Source organism: Peromyscus eremicus, chromosome 7 (genome assembly GCF_949786415.1).
Source record: "Peromyscus eremicus chromosome 7, PerEre_H2_v1, whole genome shotgun sequence".
Classification (NCBI taxonomy): Eukaryota; Metazoa; Chordata; class Mammalia; order Rodentia; family Cricetidae; genus Peromyscus; species Peromyscus eremicus.
The window spans coordinates 98,172,375-98,186,887 of record NC_081422.1 but is presented as its reverse complement, the minus strand read 5'-3'; the positions used below and the strand labels follow the sequence as shown (position 1 = coordinate 98,186,887).

Below are 14,513 nucleotides of genomic sequence, written 5' to 3'. Positions count from 1 at the left end.
ATGATGGGAAGGAATTCTGTCACTTTGCTATGAGTCAGTCCAATGAAATGAACACACTGGGTACAGAGTGAGGATAAAAAAAGAGAATTTACATCATGAAATGACATCAGAACATCAACATCTACACATCAGAAGTCCTCATCTACTCTTAGTATCTTGAATGGATAACACCTTGAGCTGACTTGATAACTTTGATATCCTTAGATATACAATGATCTTTGCAGATGTGACAATCAAGCTAGGAACTTCTGGGTTTAAAATGAGGAAAACAATAATTGGATTGATTATACAACCCCTGTTCTAATCTTCTGAAGGCTGGATTCTCTTTCAGATAAGGCAAAGAACAACCATACTGTTTAAACCTCACTCTGAGAGGTATCACTGGGAGCCTATTGGGACTGCAGATGCTCGGTTTGCACCCCAGAACTGTGGCCAGACACTCTGAGTGTATGAGGGAGAGGCACAGCGCCAACTCTCCAGGTCACTCTGATGCACGTGTGTGGAGAGCTCAGCAGTGGTTGGGGTAGATGGGTGTGATTTCTCCTTCACTGATAAGCATGGAGACTCTGAGAGTTGATTTGCTTAGAGACTTAATGGTGGTGGCAGAGTGTAAATCTGATCCAAGGATCCAGGGTTTTCTGGATCCACTCACACACCACAGGCCTCTCAGCTGAACTGGTGGAAAGACTGAGGCAGGTATGTGTTTGGTTAGGGGATGAAGATGTGAAGGGGCCTCTGGAAAAGGTGCGACTTGTACCAAATAGTAATGTTCTGGTGATCGTCTTCTGCCTAAGTGGAGTGCTGGCTTTGGCTGGTCCAAACTCATGTGAGTCGGTGACATTACAGAGAGTGACAAAGGGAGGGAGGTGGAGAGTCACCATGATCAAGGCAGAAGGCTGCTGGCTCTCACAAACCAGGGGTTAGTCCTGTGGCCAAGTCCTAGGCTAACCAGATGACCTTGGACTGTAGACTTCTACCTGAGCCCATGCCAAGATGGGAAATGTTTACAGAATGCCCTTAAGCCTGAGACAAAATAAAAAGAAGATGTTAAAACCAGAGGTTTTAGCTTCTAGCTTCCACTAACTCTGAAAAACAACCCAGGCCAACTGTCAGAGTGAAGAGTGTCTTCAGCCCATGCTCCTGGCACTGGCTTTGTGTTGCTTCTAAGTTTTGAACAAAATGGTAACAGATGCTATCAGCAGGACCCACAGACTCTGGAAAGAAACTTTGATCATAGTCAAGTTCTGTGAAGTACCGCAGTGAGAGCTCAAGTTGGATAACATTCCATAATATTCTGTATTCATAATTCATAATATAATATATTCATAATATTCTATATTTACCCAGCAAGGTGAACTGCACTCAGATTGAAACATGGATGCATTCTGGGAGGCCTGCTGAAGAGAGAATCAATTTCAGCTAGAGTTTGGATCGCTTTGATTTAGAAGCCAATGATGCAGACTCATGACTTCAAGATCTTTGGCAGTCATTGCCACAGAACTTGACTACTGCAGCCAACCAGAAGAGCCACTCAAGATCCCTCCAGCTGGTGACTCTTAGCCTTAGCTGTACGTTGGAAGTGCCTGGGGGAGATTTATGAAGCCTGGTTCCTAGGCTGCATCTTCAACCAGTTCAATCAGGATGTCTGGAGACAAGAGAGTTCTTTTAAAATCATTCCAGAAGATTCCAATAGGTTGATTCCAACTCCCATGAAGCTCCAGAAGCCTGGCCCTGGGGAAATTATAGAAATTTGAAGATAAAGGCTTTAAAGCCCAAAAAGTGTCAGTTACTGGCCCAGATCCACCAAACACTCACTGGCTGGCATATCTTCCATTAGCTGACAAAGCTCACTGCTGGCTGCCTACTACACTGGATACAGTGGGATTCAGAGGGAAGAAGAGGTGTATGGGCCACAGAACTCTGTGCTTTTCATCCTGTGAAGTCCTTGTACCTTAAGGGTGACTTCAGGCTTCCATTTCACCACATGAGTCCCGTTTTCACCCCCTGGGCTTTCCCAGGCTGTCTTAGTTAGGGTCTCTATCGCTGTGAAGAGACACCTTGACCACAGCAACTCTTATAAAGGAAAAACATTTAATTGGGCTGGCTTACAGTTTAGAGGTTTAGTTCATTATCATCATTGTGGCACATGGTGGCATGTAGGAAGACATAGTGCTGGAGAAGTAGCTGAGAGTCCTACATCTTGACTCACAGGAAGTGGTCTGTCTCACTGGGTGTGGCTTGAACATATATAAGGCCTCAAAGCCCACCTCCACAGTGACAGACTTCCTCCAGCAAGACCACACCTCCTAATAGTGCCACTCCCTTTGGGAGCCATTTTTTTTTCAAATCACCACACAGGCCCTCTAGCAACCTTCTATAATTTTATTTCATAGAATACACTGCAGTTTGTGACCTGGATTATATAATAATATTACTTGTTATTCATTAGTGTCCCTAGTATGTGGGAGTATCTACCCTGTGTCAGAGTAAGTACATACAATTGTCACTCAATAAGTGTTTTGAATGCTGAGAGTGGGAGAAATAGTCTTCTCCAGGATAGAGCACACTGACTGATTATCCAATACTAGATGGTCAACCCTGAAAATATGCATTCAAATAACATTATATGGACTAAGCAGGTTGTATTTAGTAACATATATTATAATATACATGTGTGTCTCTGTGTGTATGTATATGTATACATACATATGTACATACATGAATTCAAAAGAGAGCAAGACCTAGTCATGACCGGGAGTAGAGGGCTGATTAAACTAGCCCCCAAGGTAATTTGGCTGATGCAAAGATTTGAGGAGTATTGTGATGAAGCTGGAGGAATTGGGAGATGATAACACGTCTCAGGCTTTGTAGGGCATTGATAACTAATGACACCCTTGATTCTCCCTCCAGCTGCAGCATTGCATACTCTCTTCCACAACCTCCCACGTGCCCCCAGAAAATCAAAGAGCTTGAAGGAAACATTCAGGCCTTGATCTCCAAGAATAGTTCTTCCATCACACTGTGGTTATGCCTTTAGATAAGATGAGAGTGCCAGTCTGTATGACTGAAACTGATGTCTTCACTGAGCAAGACTTTTGAGAATATCGTTTTTGAACAAGCCGGCTGTATTAGGCATCCAACACTGTGAACCTCATAAATCAGATATGGGAGCGTTGGATGGTTAGAAAGTTTGGTGCCACCTTGTCTTGCTGTATGTGTGCCAGCTCCAGCCCTCAGCAACTCCCATCAGCCTTTATTTCTTGCTCTCTGGGACTGCCAAGGATTCCCGAAGGAAAGTTCAAAGCCTTGCTACACTGATCCCAAGGCATGTTATCCAGCTTTGCCCAGGCCATCCCTGGTGCTGCTGTGTGTTACTTCTTCACTCCTGATCAACTTTCCTTACTAGGAACACCCCTCTGGCCACTTTCACTCTCAACAGTGGCCCTGACACCTCTCTTAGAAGGTCAAGAGGTCCAAAATGATCTCACCTGGCCCCCACCCCCAGTCATCTTCTAGCATCTCCATCTTCCTCTTCTCCTCATGTTGCATTTCCTTTACATGGGATTTATTAAGAATCTATGAGTGACAGGCACATTACAGCCCATAATCCTGTTTTCAGGGTGTAGTTAGGATGGAGACTGATTTGGGTTTGTATCCCTAGGATTGCATTTGAGGCCTAGCAACCAGTAGGCAAGTGGTAGTTAAACAAAAGAGCAAGTACATGGTGGTGGTCCTTCTTGATTCTCAGTGAGATTGGATTGGGAGACACCTAGGAGATAAGTGAAGTGCACCTCTGCATGTCCCTTACAACAGCATTTCCAGAGACAGCTAGATCACAAGGGCTCTAACCTAATGAATGGTTTAATCCAATGATAGATTCAGAATTTTTGTAGACTATTTGGAGGTGGTAGAATTGTGTATCTAAATGGAGCCTGGTCAGAAGGCTGTGGCCTTCAAGAGTATATCTTGCCTTTGACCCCATCCTGTTGTCCTCCTCTGATTCCTGGCCACCATGAGGTGTACTCATACTTGATATTCTGTCTTACCTCAAGCTTAATGATATGGTGCAACTGACTTTGAACTAAAACCTTTGAAACTGTGACTTAACTTCATTTTTCATCTTTTAAGTGGTTTCTTACAGGTATGTATCACGGTGGTAAAAAACAAAACAACGAAAGCAAACAACAACCCAAAACTAACACATTTGTAAATGACTACTCCATTGTCGTCTATCTCATTAGTTAGTTATGATGTCAATGGGGAAGGCACAGTCATAAGATGTTGGGGATACAGAACTATGGGGAGGCAGAGAGAATATATCTATTTATCTTAAAGATTTTTAAAGGTACTTACACTAGATTATAGGAATAAAATATATCTAATAAATAGACTTTTCTATTTGTTGGAGGCTACCATATCTCAGGAGCATCCCTTGTGACATTGTGTGACCCTTCTCAGATCTCTTTAAAAACATAGATCTCTCTGCTCTCAGCTTTAGGTTATTCCAAATTTAGGAAGTGCTCACACTTTGAGAAAAAGAAGACATGAGAGAATTCAGACATATCATAGGTTACTAAACAGAATGCAGTCAAAACAGTTGTACATTCTTGTTATGAACTGGAATATTTGCATATACCTTTATTTACTTAATAACTCAGTAAAACTGGTGCAGTCATTATTTTGATACGACAAAGGGGAAGCTGAGACAGACTTTCAGAGAAGCTTTGATGAGAAGTAGGGTTGCTCCTGTAAGTCCTACAGCATGCTAGAATGTAAATGTAGTGGTGTGATTATGCCCCTCATCTACACCCTGTGGGAATCCTAATTGTATCATATTTAGGAGCAGGATTTTTTCCTTTTAGTCTAGTATCAGAATATTAATTTTAATTTTTATTTCCCTGATGATGTTAAACATCTTCCCATGAGCCTATTTGCCAATTTATTTCTGCTTTAAAAATCTCTAAACTCTGCTTGTTTTTTTTTTTGTTTTTTTTTTTTTTTTTTAAAAATGAGTTGTTTCCTTATTGTTAAGTTTTGAGGGTTCTTTGTATATTTTGGATTCCAATCTTTTTTGAGATAGGTGAGTTTCTTGACATTGTTTTTTTCAAATCAAGAGTCAAATAGCCCTATTTGACTGTTTCTGAATGCCCTCAGAGATACATTCCATTGACCAGTGTTCCTCTCCTTTTGCCAAAATATACCGTGCTGATGATTTGAGTCGTTCTTGATACTGGGTAATGCAATTCTTCCAACTTTCCTTGTCTTTATCATTTTCTTCATTCTTCTACCTCTTGAACCTTTCTATATAAAATTTAATGTCTCTTGGTGTGTATGTAATTACAAAAAAATCCTCTTGAGATGATTTTGACTTATTCTGGAACTCTGAGAAACAGCAGGGGATCTCCTGTAGTTTTAAACCTAGAGCTACCAGTAGCTGTGCTGAAACCACAGAGGAGAGAGTTCCTGGAAATATGCCTTTACCAACTACAAAGAGCAGAGGAAAAGCGAGGAAGATTGTACTCGGTTATCATCACGGGAACTTTGACTCAAATGTTAAATGAAACCAGTTCAATCTTCTCCTTGTCCAGCATCTCCAGGGCTGTAGCAGCCATTTTTCTGTGGCTGTGATAAAACACCATAACCATAAACAGCTTACAGAACAGAAGAAGAGTTTATTTGGCTTGCTATCCCAGAGGGTAAGGGTTCATCATGGAGGGAAGTGTGGCAGCAAAGCCGACAGGCATGGTGCCAGAGGCGAGAGATGGAGCGCCCACATGCTCACATGTGACACAAAGCGAAGGGAGCAAGCTAGAAGTAGGGCCGGAAGATGTCACCTCAGAGCCTGTCCCTGTGGTGTGCGTCCTCTGGTACCTCCTAAGTGTCCTCAAACAGTCACCAACTAGGCACAAAGCACGGAGCCTGTGGGTTACACTTCTCATTCAAACTACCACAAAGCCTTAGATCCCATTCACTGTTTGCTAGTGTACAATGTTTTCTTGCACCGAGATGGAAATATCCCTCACAACATCGGTCCTAGTGTGCTGCACTGCCTCACATGTTAAGGAGTGCTAACTTGTTATCATCTATATTTCCTCTTTCAATGTTTTGCCTTGTGTCTGCTCCCATCAGCTGCGGGAGGAAGCCCTTCTGATGACAACTGGGCTCCATCTTGAGCCTATGAGCAAAGCAGAATATCGTTAGGAATCATTTCATTGACTTGAACACTAGGCGGAGCTCAGGGAACTGCAGAGGAGGGGAAGAAGAACTGTAGGAACCAGAGGGTTGGAGGACACCAGAAGAACGCGGTTCACTAAGCCGGGTTCACAGGGGCTCACAGAAACTGAGCTGCAACCATGGAGCCTGCGTGGGTCCACACCAGGCCCTCTGCATACACGCTGTGGTTCTCTAGCTTGGGGTTTTTGTTGAACTCCTAATAGTGGGAGTGGGGGTGTCTCTGATTCTTTTGCCTGCTTGTGGGACCTGTTTCCTCCTACTAGGTTGCCTTGTCCAGCCTTGATATGAAGGTGTAGTCCTACTCTTATTACATTTTGTTATGCCAAGTTCTGTTGATATCACTGGGAGGCCTGCTCTTTTCTGAAGGGAAATGAAGGAGCAGTGGATCTGGGGGAGAAGGGAAGTGGGGAGGGTTGGGAGGAGGAAAAGGAGGGGAGGCTGTGGCTGGGATATATTGTATGAGAGAAGAATAAATAAATAAAATAAAATAAATATTTTACCTTTACTTTCTCCCAATGGATCTATAAAACCTTGTTTACCTATTCACTGAATGTGAAGAGAGAGCAATAAATTCAGAATTTTCTGGAAACCTTATGGGTATAATCAACTGGCGATGGCTAACAGTGCATCTTACCTGCAGGTTATTCAACTGTTTCTGATGGAACTTGGGTTGTAATGAAATATCAAAACAGAGATGAACGTATAAAGTTGCAAGGCCAGCCCATCAACTTTGGCTAAGCTCCCAGAGATGTGCGTAGTCTCTCTCAAGGACGTTAGGCTCATGGCATCACTACAGTTTCCTTTAATTCTGTAAAGATTGGCGCTATCTCTCACCTGTGTGCTTTTATGGAGCTTACGGAATGTTGGACCCTCCCAGGTGGGGGTGACCCAACAAAACGCTTAAAGTGACTCAGTGGGTTAGTGGAAGATCTGGGATTTGAACCAGAGCTGTTTGACTACAAAGCCCTTCAGTTCAACTCAAGGCTGTCTGACACTTGAAACACTCAAAGGCATCCATCCACCAGAGCAAGACATACCATCCAGAAGACAGCCCTATTGTCCTTGCTCTCTCCTTCTCTGTGACAGATGGTTGTATCAACATCAAGGAGACCATAATGACCTCCATAGTGGCTCCTGTGACTGTAGAAATATAAACCTGGCTGGATATTCTCTCTAGTTCATCAAACAAGGGGTGGAATCTGATTCTCATTCCTATTCATCTGGGCCAAGCGTCGGTCTCAATCAGGAAATGTCTTTTTGAAAAGAAGACATGAGAAGGTTTTTTTTTTTTTTTTTTTTTTTTTTTTTTTTTTTAAGGCTTTTCTGGTTCTGGAGTCTGTGATCAGAGTCCTGACCCTCATAAGCTTGATACACCCTCCTCATGTATACCCCACTATGAGTAAAAGACTCTGGCTTAGATACAAAAAGGAGAGGAACAAAACTCCTCAGAAAAAATGTTACAAATCTCAACTAAGGAAAATTGCCCAATCCAATCCAAGTAGTCCATCTCAGAAAACTAATATATTATTAGTTTAAAATAGTTATATATACACCTATATGTGTAGTTATACATAAAGTATTTTTGGAAATTGTATTTCCAGAGTTACTAAAAATGAAATATTTGACCCATAAGACATCCATTCAGGGACAGCTTTGCAACCTAGCACTATCTGCAGGGATTTTTCCGATGGGCTCTCTCTACATAAGTATTTTAAGGGTCCTCAGAAAAAAGTTGGTATTTAAGATGAATTTTGAGTTGTAGGTGGGAAAGAAAGGGGCAATTACCATGGGAAACAGGCTTGCATACATATGAGTCATTTTTCAACTGTGGCAACTGGTTTGAGCAAGTCTCTGTGGGTTTTCAACATTTCTTTTAGGAATTAAGCAGGAGTATCTCAAAAGAATTGATTTTAATTTCTGATTATAAAAATCAACCCCATCATGGTAGAAGGTTGAGACATACAAGAAGGAATAAAATATAAATGAGTCACATTTCTATCACCCAGACATAGTCACTGTTAATATTTCATAGTTTTCATTCAGCTAAATAAAATTATTTTTAAAAAGTTGGGTAAGTTTGCATGTCTTTGTGGGTATACACACATACACACACACACACACACACACACACACACACACACACACACACAGAGACAGAGACAGAGTTTTGTATTCAAAGATAGGAATTTCCTAAAACTAATTAAACCTTTGGCCTATTTCTTATGCGCCACAACAAATGAGAAGATTAACTTCTGTCTAATACATCTTCCAGTCAGAATTATTTTTAAATTACAAAGAAACATGCAGAATTGGACAATAACAGCACTAAATAAGCAAGCCAATCTTTAGACCTTTGGACCTTCACATATGAAAGTCTAAAAACTGGTCAGGGGTTGTAGCTCCATCTTAAAACCATACAATCATTTCTTCCCTGGAAGGAATGGCTCAGGGACTGGAGAGATGGCTCAGTAGTCAGGAGTGCATGCTGCTCTTACAGAGGACTTCAGTTCAATAGCATTCAGGTTGGATGGCTCACAACCACCAGTAAATCCAGCTCTTGGTAAATCCAACGCCCTCTTTTGGCCTCTGTGGGCAACTGCACTCACATGCACATAACCTCCCACAAACACATAATGAAAAATTACAAAGAAATCTTTGAAAGACAGACAAATGGCTTGAGCAGCATACCTTAAATAATCTAAGTAGTAGAAAATGTGTTTAGGTTCTAAGAGGTGTGGTTTTAATAGCCACAAGTCTTTCAAAGGTTCTCAGAGAAACATGGATATTTGAGATGACTCTTGTGTTGTAAATAGGAAAGAAAAGGTGAGGATTTTTTCCCTTCTAGCTGCAGCATGGAGCACTTTGGAACACTGACGTAACACAAAAGGCTGTGAATCAGGCAATCTTGAGCCTCAGTCTGTCCTTACGTAGGCTTGTTGATAGGCTTTGGCAAGTCTCTTAGGTTGTCCCAGGCAGCATGTTTGTGAATCGTATTCTTATAAGGTAATATTGACAGTTCTAATTACAAAGGTATCAGTGACCCCTTCAGTAGATTTTTTTTTTTTATTACCTGAGTGAAAAACTTTTCCAGAGCTTCCCAGATGAATGCCTTTCCTATTATCTTGGCCAGAACAGGGTCTTGCGACATGTGCCGATCCTGGGAAGGGGAATGAATGGATACAGTTGCTTAGAGCAACCATGACATAAAGCTCTAGGCTTATCACAGAGGTTGGGAGCTTTGGAAGGAAGGATTTTCTCCCTGTAAACCCAGGAGCCATCTGCCCTGTTGTTATTCGGGTTTGGTCGTAATGACTCATGGGCTTTTTCTATTGCCTGGAAAGTCTCACCTGTGACTGACATGTCACCCCGAAGCTGAGCTGAAAGAGGAATGGGAACATTATCCTCTGCCCATTGTTCCCTTTGGTATAAAGGAAGAGTGTCTAAGGTTTGTGGAAACCCTACATGAGGGCATTTCCAGCTCATTGCTCATAAATTCGAAGAGAGTGAATAGATTTTCAATCATAATAAAATTCTTGAGAATCAGAAATGGTGGGGATGTTTAGTGAATTACAAAATTCCATAAACAGCCACAAGGGAGACCTGTTAGTATGTCCATCACCTGTAGAAAGGCCCCTCAGGTGTGCTACAGCAGTGAACAGAACACCGTGAACCAGAGGGAATGTGTCTGAATTTCAAAGCCTAATACAGAGCCTGAGAAGTCAGATGCATACACGTTGCATAATCCAATTTATTTAAGATTCAAAGATGAACAAGTTTAATATAGATCATTAAAAGTCTGTTTAGTGGTCACCCTATAGGAGCTAGGAGTCGTGGCCTGGAGGTACATGAGATAAGCTTTAGAGATTTGGGTCTTTTGAATTTTGACTCTGGATCTGATGGCACCAGCATGCTGTTTATAAGGACACAGTGAGCTTGGCACACATAACATGAACACTTTTCTATATGTGTCAAAAATGCATGGCCAGGGAGATGAGCCTTGAGGTCAGAAAGTAAGCGAAGAGTCACAGATTTCTGATGTCAAAATCAAGGGTCCTTGTTTTACTGAGGGAAAACTGTGTGGCCAGGCAGTCCAGGGAATCAGACATGGTCATGTCAATGAGTCTAGCTACACATGGCCCCCAAGGCTGAACTCTCCATTGAATATACATATAGGAACTTAGATCATGGTCCAATGTTAGCCTATGTGCTTCTCTCCCATGCATTTCTATTCCTCATCATCAGGTTTACATGGAGCATCATGGAAATGATCATACATATTTATTTCTAAAGGACACACTAGTTACCTAACTGAGGTATGTGGAGACTAGTGTAGATGAACAGGGCTGACAGTTTCTCAGGGCCTGTTGCTCACACAAGGCTCTGTCTTGATTAACGCTCTGCTATCACTACCTGAAATTCTTGTTAATTTTCAAACCAGAGTCTGACATTTTTATTTTGTATTGGGTACCACCAGTCATGTGACTTGTCATGAAAATATGTGTTGCTTTGTGTAACAAAGGTCGGGTATGCAAGTCAAGGACTGTGATCAAATTATTTCGAAGAAGCCAGGGGGGTTGATATAGAAGTAAATCCTATGAAGCAAGAAAGGATTAGTTTTGTACAAAGAATAATCCCCAAATTAATTTATTTTGCCAGTTTTCCAATGCCACCCATTGACTTTTCAAGAGCTCAGGTAGAAGACAGAACAAAGAATCCTGAAACTTTGAAATTTAAGGGCTGGAGAGAGATCTTAGAGATAACCTAACCCATCTTCACTTTGCAGATGGACGGAATAAGACCAAGAGCAAGGGAGGTTTGCAAGGGAACTGAGTTGCCTATGGAGGTGGGAGCCAATGCAAACTGATCAGCATTATATGGTAATATCTAGAGATTTGTGGCAAGATCTCTAGAGCATTTCTCTTGCCATCCCAGAAAAAGGAATCTTGTCAAGCCAAAGCATTCAGCTTGGCTTTGTATAGAACCAGTTGCTGGAAAGAAAGCAGACAGAGAAATCGATTACATTTGTATAAATTAATTACCTTAATGCAGCATCTGCCATATACAGTTTTCACTTGGAAAGAGATGCCTGTCAAAATGGCTCAGCCTCAAAGGCAGTGTGTCAGCATTGGCTGGATTGCTCCAGCTCAGTGTCCACCACATACAGCGGCAGCCCGAAGCCCTAGCATGTGTCTAGGGCACGGGGCTTCCATTTCTGCCTACCTCTGTTTGTCTTCATCAAACAGATTTAGATGTTTGGATCATGGTTGTGTTCTAGATCAATGCTATGTCTGGAGCCAGAGAAAATATGAATGAATTGAAGTGTTTAAGTCACTAGTGTGGTCCACGGTTCTGCTAGGTAGTAGATACAGGAACATTCCTAATCCCAGCCTCTCTCTTTCCCTTGCCCTCTCCTTCCCACCTCTTGTGTCCTCCTCTCCTCTCTTCTTTTCTTCTCGTGGTGCTAGGGACCAAACCCATAGCCTTATGCATGCCGGGAAAATACTCTGTCTACCATTGAACCCCAAGCCCAGCCCCACACCTTCTCTCAGGTAGACAGTCTACACCTTGGCTCAGGTAGCAGATTCGGTTTCAAAGAGTGAGTACTTACAGTGTGGATGTGCGGAATGCTGAAACCGCTGAAGCCACCTGTGGGAGTTTAGCTGGAGAGGTAGAGCCTGGGAGTATTTCATGAAGCAAGTGTCTTACAGGCTGGGTAGACGTTACCAGTGAAGGATTCTGGACAGCGATGACATGGAGCAAAGAACATCAGGAAGAACAAACGTACTGAAGACATTTGAACACACAGTGACTGCTCTCTAGAAAGACTCCTATAGACCCTGGCTGGGAAAGGGAAGAGTCAGACCACAGACAGGGGTCAGGTACGCAAAGATGAGAGTCTGGGCTACCAATGCCCCTACGCCTTCCCATGAAAGGAGTCTGGATAGTGATAGGTCAAGTTACCGTCCATGGGTGTGGAGATGACGACAGAGGATCAAGAGGATGCATTTTATAGCCAAGGTGATGTGAGTCCTGTGATTCCCCCAAGCTGACCAGGCATCAAAGGCAGAAGGTCAGAGGTCAAATAAAGGCTAATAAGTTCTTAAAGATTCGAAGGTTGAAAAGCCTGAGGAATATCTAGATGGTAATTCTTGCCATATTAAGCATACGCATTAACCGTTGTCTGAATGTTTGTGATAGGTGAAGCTCATGTGTGTACATAATGTATACATCACTCCATACATCACTTCCATCAAAGTGCTTCGAAAGGAGCCTATGTGTCATAAAGTCTTCCAGACAAAGGAAAGATCTGAGAGCCCAACCTGCCGCTCTCTCCCTCCGCTGCTGCCATTACAGCCAAGTTTCATAGAAGGATGTGATTCCCAGTGCACTCATGCTACGGTGTATCCCCACTGCCGTCTTCAAAGGAAGGTTTTAAAATCTGTCTTCCATTCTTCAATTTGGTCTGCCTCCGAAGCATGGTTTTATTTCTTCCTCCAACTGTAATCTCTCACCTTTGTCTTTGGCATCTCCCCTGCTTGCTGTGAAGTATCTTTAGGACAGCATTTGAGGAGGTTGCTAGGAGATGGTGGTTAATTCCATGTTGCCAGGGACACTGGAGGCTCGCTGAGCACCATAGCACAAGGAGCTGTAAGGATGCCTCCCTCCATTGGCTCACAGGATGAGCAGGATCTTGGATGGAGGCACAGGAGGAGGTTAACAAAAGAAAACACTGCATCGGATTTTCCTCCCCATCCCAGAAAGAGAAACATGAGGATTAGCAGCTAAGTCAAGTATGGGCTCAGCATGGACAAGGAGGGCTTTCAAAGCAAGGAAGTCATTTTTGAGTGATTCTGCCTGGATCTTTTGAATCACACAGTCCATCATAAATTCTGAGAAGTAAGATTATCATATTTCATTGTGTACATGATGATTAGAACCAACACTTGCTTCTATACCAATCTTATACAAATCAGAGGCCCCTTACACTACCCACAGTACAGCACAACAGTGTATGAAGTATTGACATGGGTACAAAAATGGAAACTGTCCTAAAACATGTGTACTACTCTCTACCTTCTGAATGTTTGACATTTGTCTTCAGCGACACTGGACACTCTCTGTCACCAGGCTGGGCATGCACGTCTTCACCATGCAGAGGAGCAGGGTCCCATTCGCATCTGGGACTCGGTGATAATGAGCACGATGTATGGAATGTTGAGTGCCTGGTCAGGTATGCATAGCAACAACGGGTATGAGACACTGTCTCTTACTGACCATCACTGTGTGCCGACCACTACCACAGGCATGAAACCTGGTCAGGATCACAAAGCCAGACCAGAACCCGGGTCTCAGGGCTGCTTTTCAGGGCCGCTCTCACTGTCCTCTCTTGCCCCGTGTTTGTAATTAAGTATGGAGTTGCAAGTGTATACGAGATGGAAAAACTTTCTGACCCCCCAGAAATGAATCTTGGAGAGATTTTTAGGTAGGTGATAAGACTGATGATTTTGTCTTGCTTTTTGCAAATGGGAGGCCACCCTGCCCAGGTCAAGGGTGTGCTGAAGAATGGGATTGTCGGAAGGTTTCAGACAACAAACAGCAAAGAACCTAGCAAACACAGTGCCTGGCATACAGTGGTGACTAATAGATGAGACAAATGGGCTCCTCAAAGCCTCACACACACCACATATCCGAAGCACTCCACCCAAGAATCATCATTAGGCACAACACCTACTGCCATTTGTTAGATGTTACAGAGTTCATCTTCCCTGAGAAACCTGAGGGTTATCCTGTTTGGAGGAGGGGATATTTGGGGCTGGTTCTGCCAGTCCCAAAGCATTCAACAGGTAGTTCCTAGGGGGTGTGGCTCAGGGCTGAGGTTCTGCCTTTATCCTGTGATGTTCTATGCGGAGCCTGGGAACAGACAGTGCACCGCCAAGATGCCATTTTCAGTTCCAGATCACAGGGCAGAAGGGTTCATCCGACCTTGGCATTGCACGGAGTCACTCTGGCTGCCTGCCTCGCTGCTTCCTGCTTAGGCAACAAGGGCGTAGCCCATAACAGGGACCTGGAGCTCACAGGCAGGCGACTTCCCAGCTTCAGCTCCTGTCTACTCTGCGATTGCAGGCTCCTTTGTTTCTCTTTCTTTGTCCTGTGAGTTTTCCCTCCCTGTTGACGGGTGTTCAAGAGCAACATGCTAAGTTTCAGGCCTTCGGGCATCTATTGACTGCCCCAGGCCTACTTGCGAAATAAGACAATCAGTTCTAGACTGGTTTGATATC

At 43.1% G+C, this 14,513-nt stretch overlaps 1 long non-coding RNA gene across 1 annotated transcript; it reads right to left on the bottom strand.

The window, feature by feature from the left end:
- Positions 1–5,762: 5,762 nt before the first annotated feature.
- LOC131914473 (uncharacterized) lies at positions 5,763–13,426 on the bottom strand. Its single transcript, XR_009380147.1, has 3 exons — positions 11,843–13,426; positions 9,305–9,391; positions 5,763–6,175 (listed from the first exon to the last, which is right to left on the bottom strand). It is a non-coding gene; the product is annotated as an uncharacterized LOC131914473 (long non-coding RNA).
- Between the last annotated feature and the right edge of the window lie 1,087 nt (positions 13,427–14,513).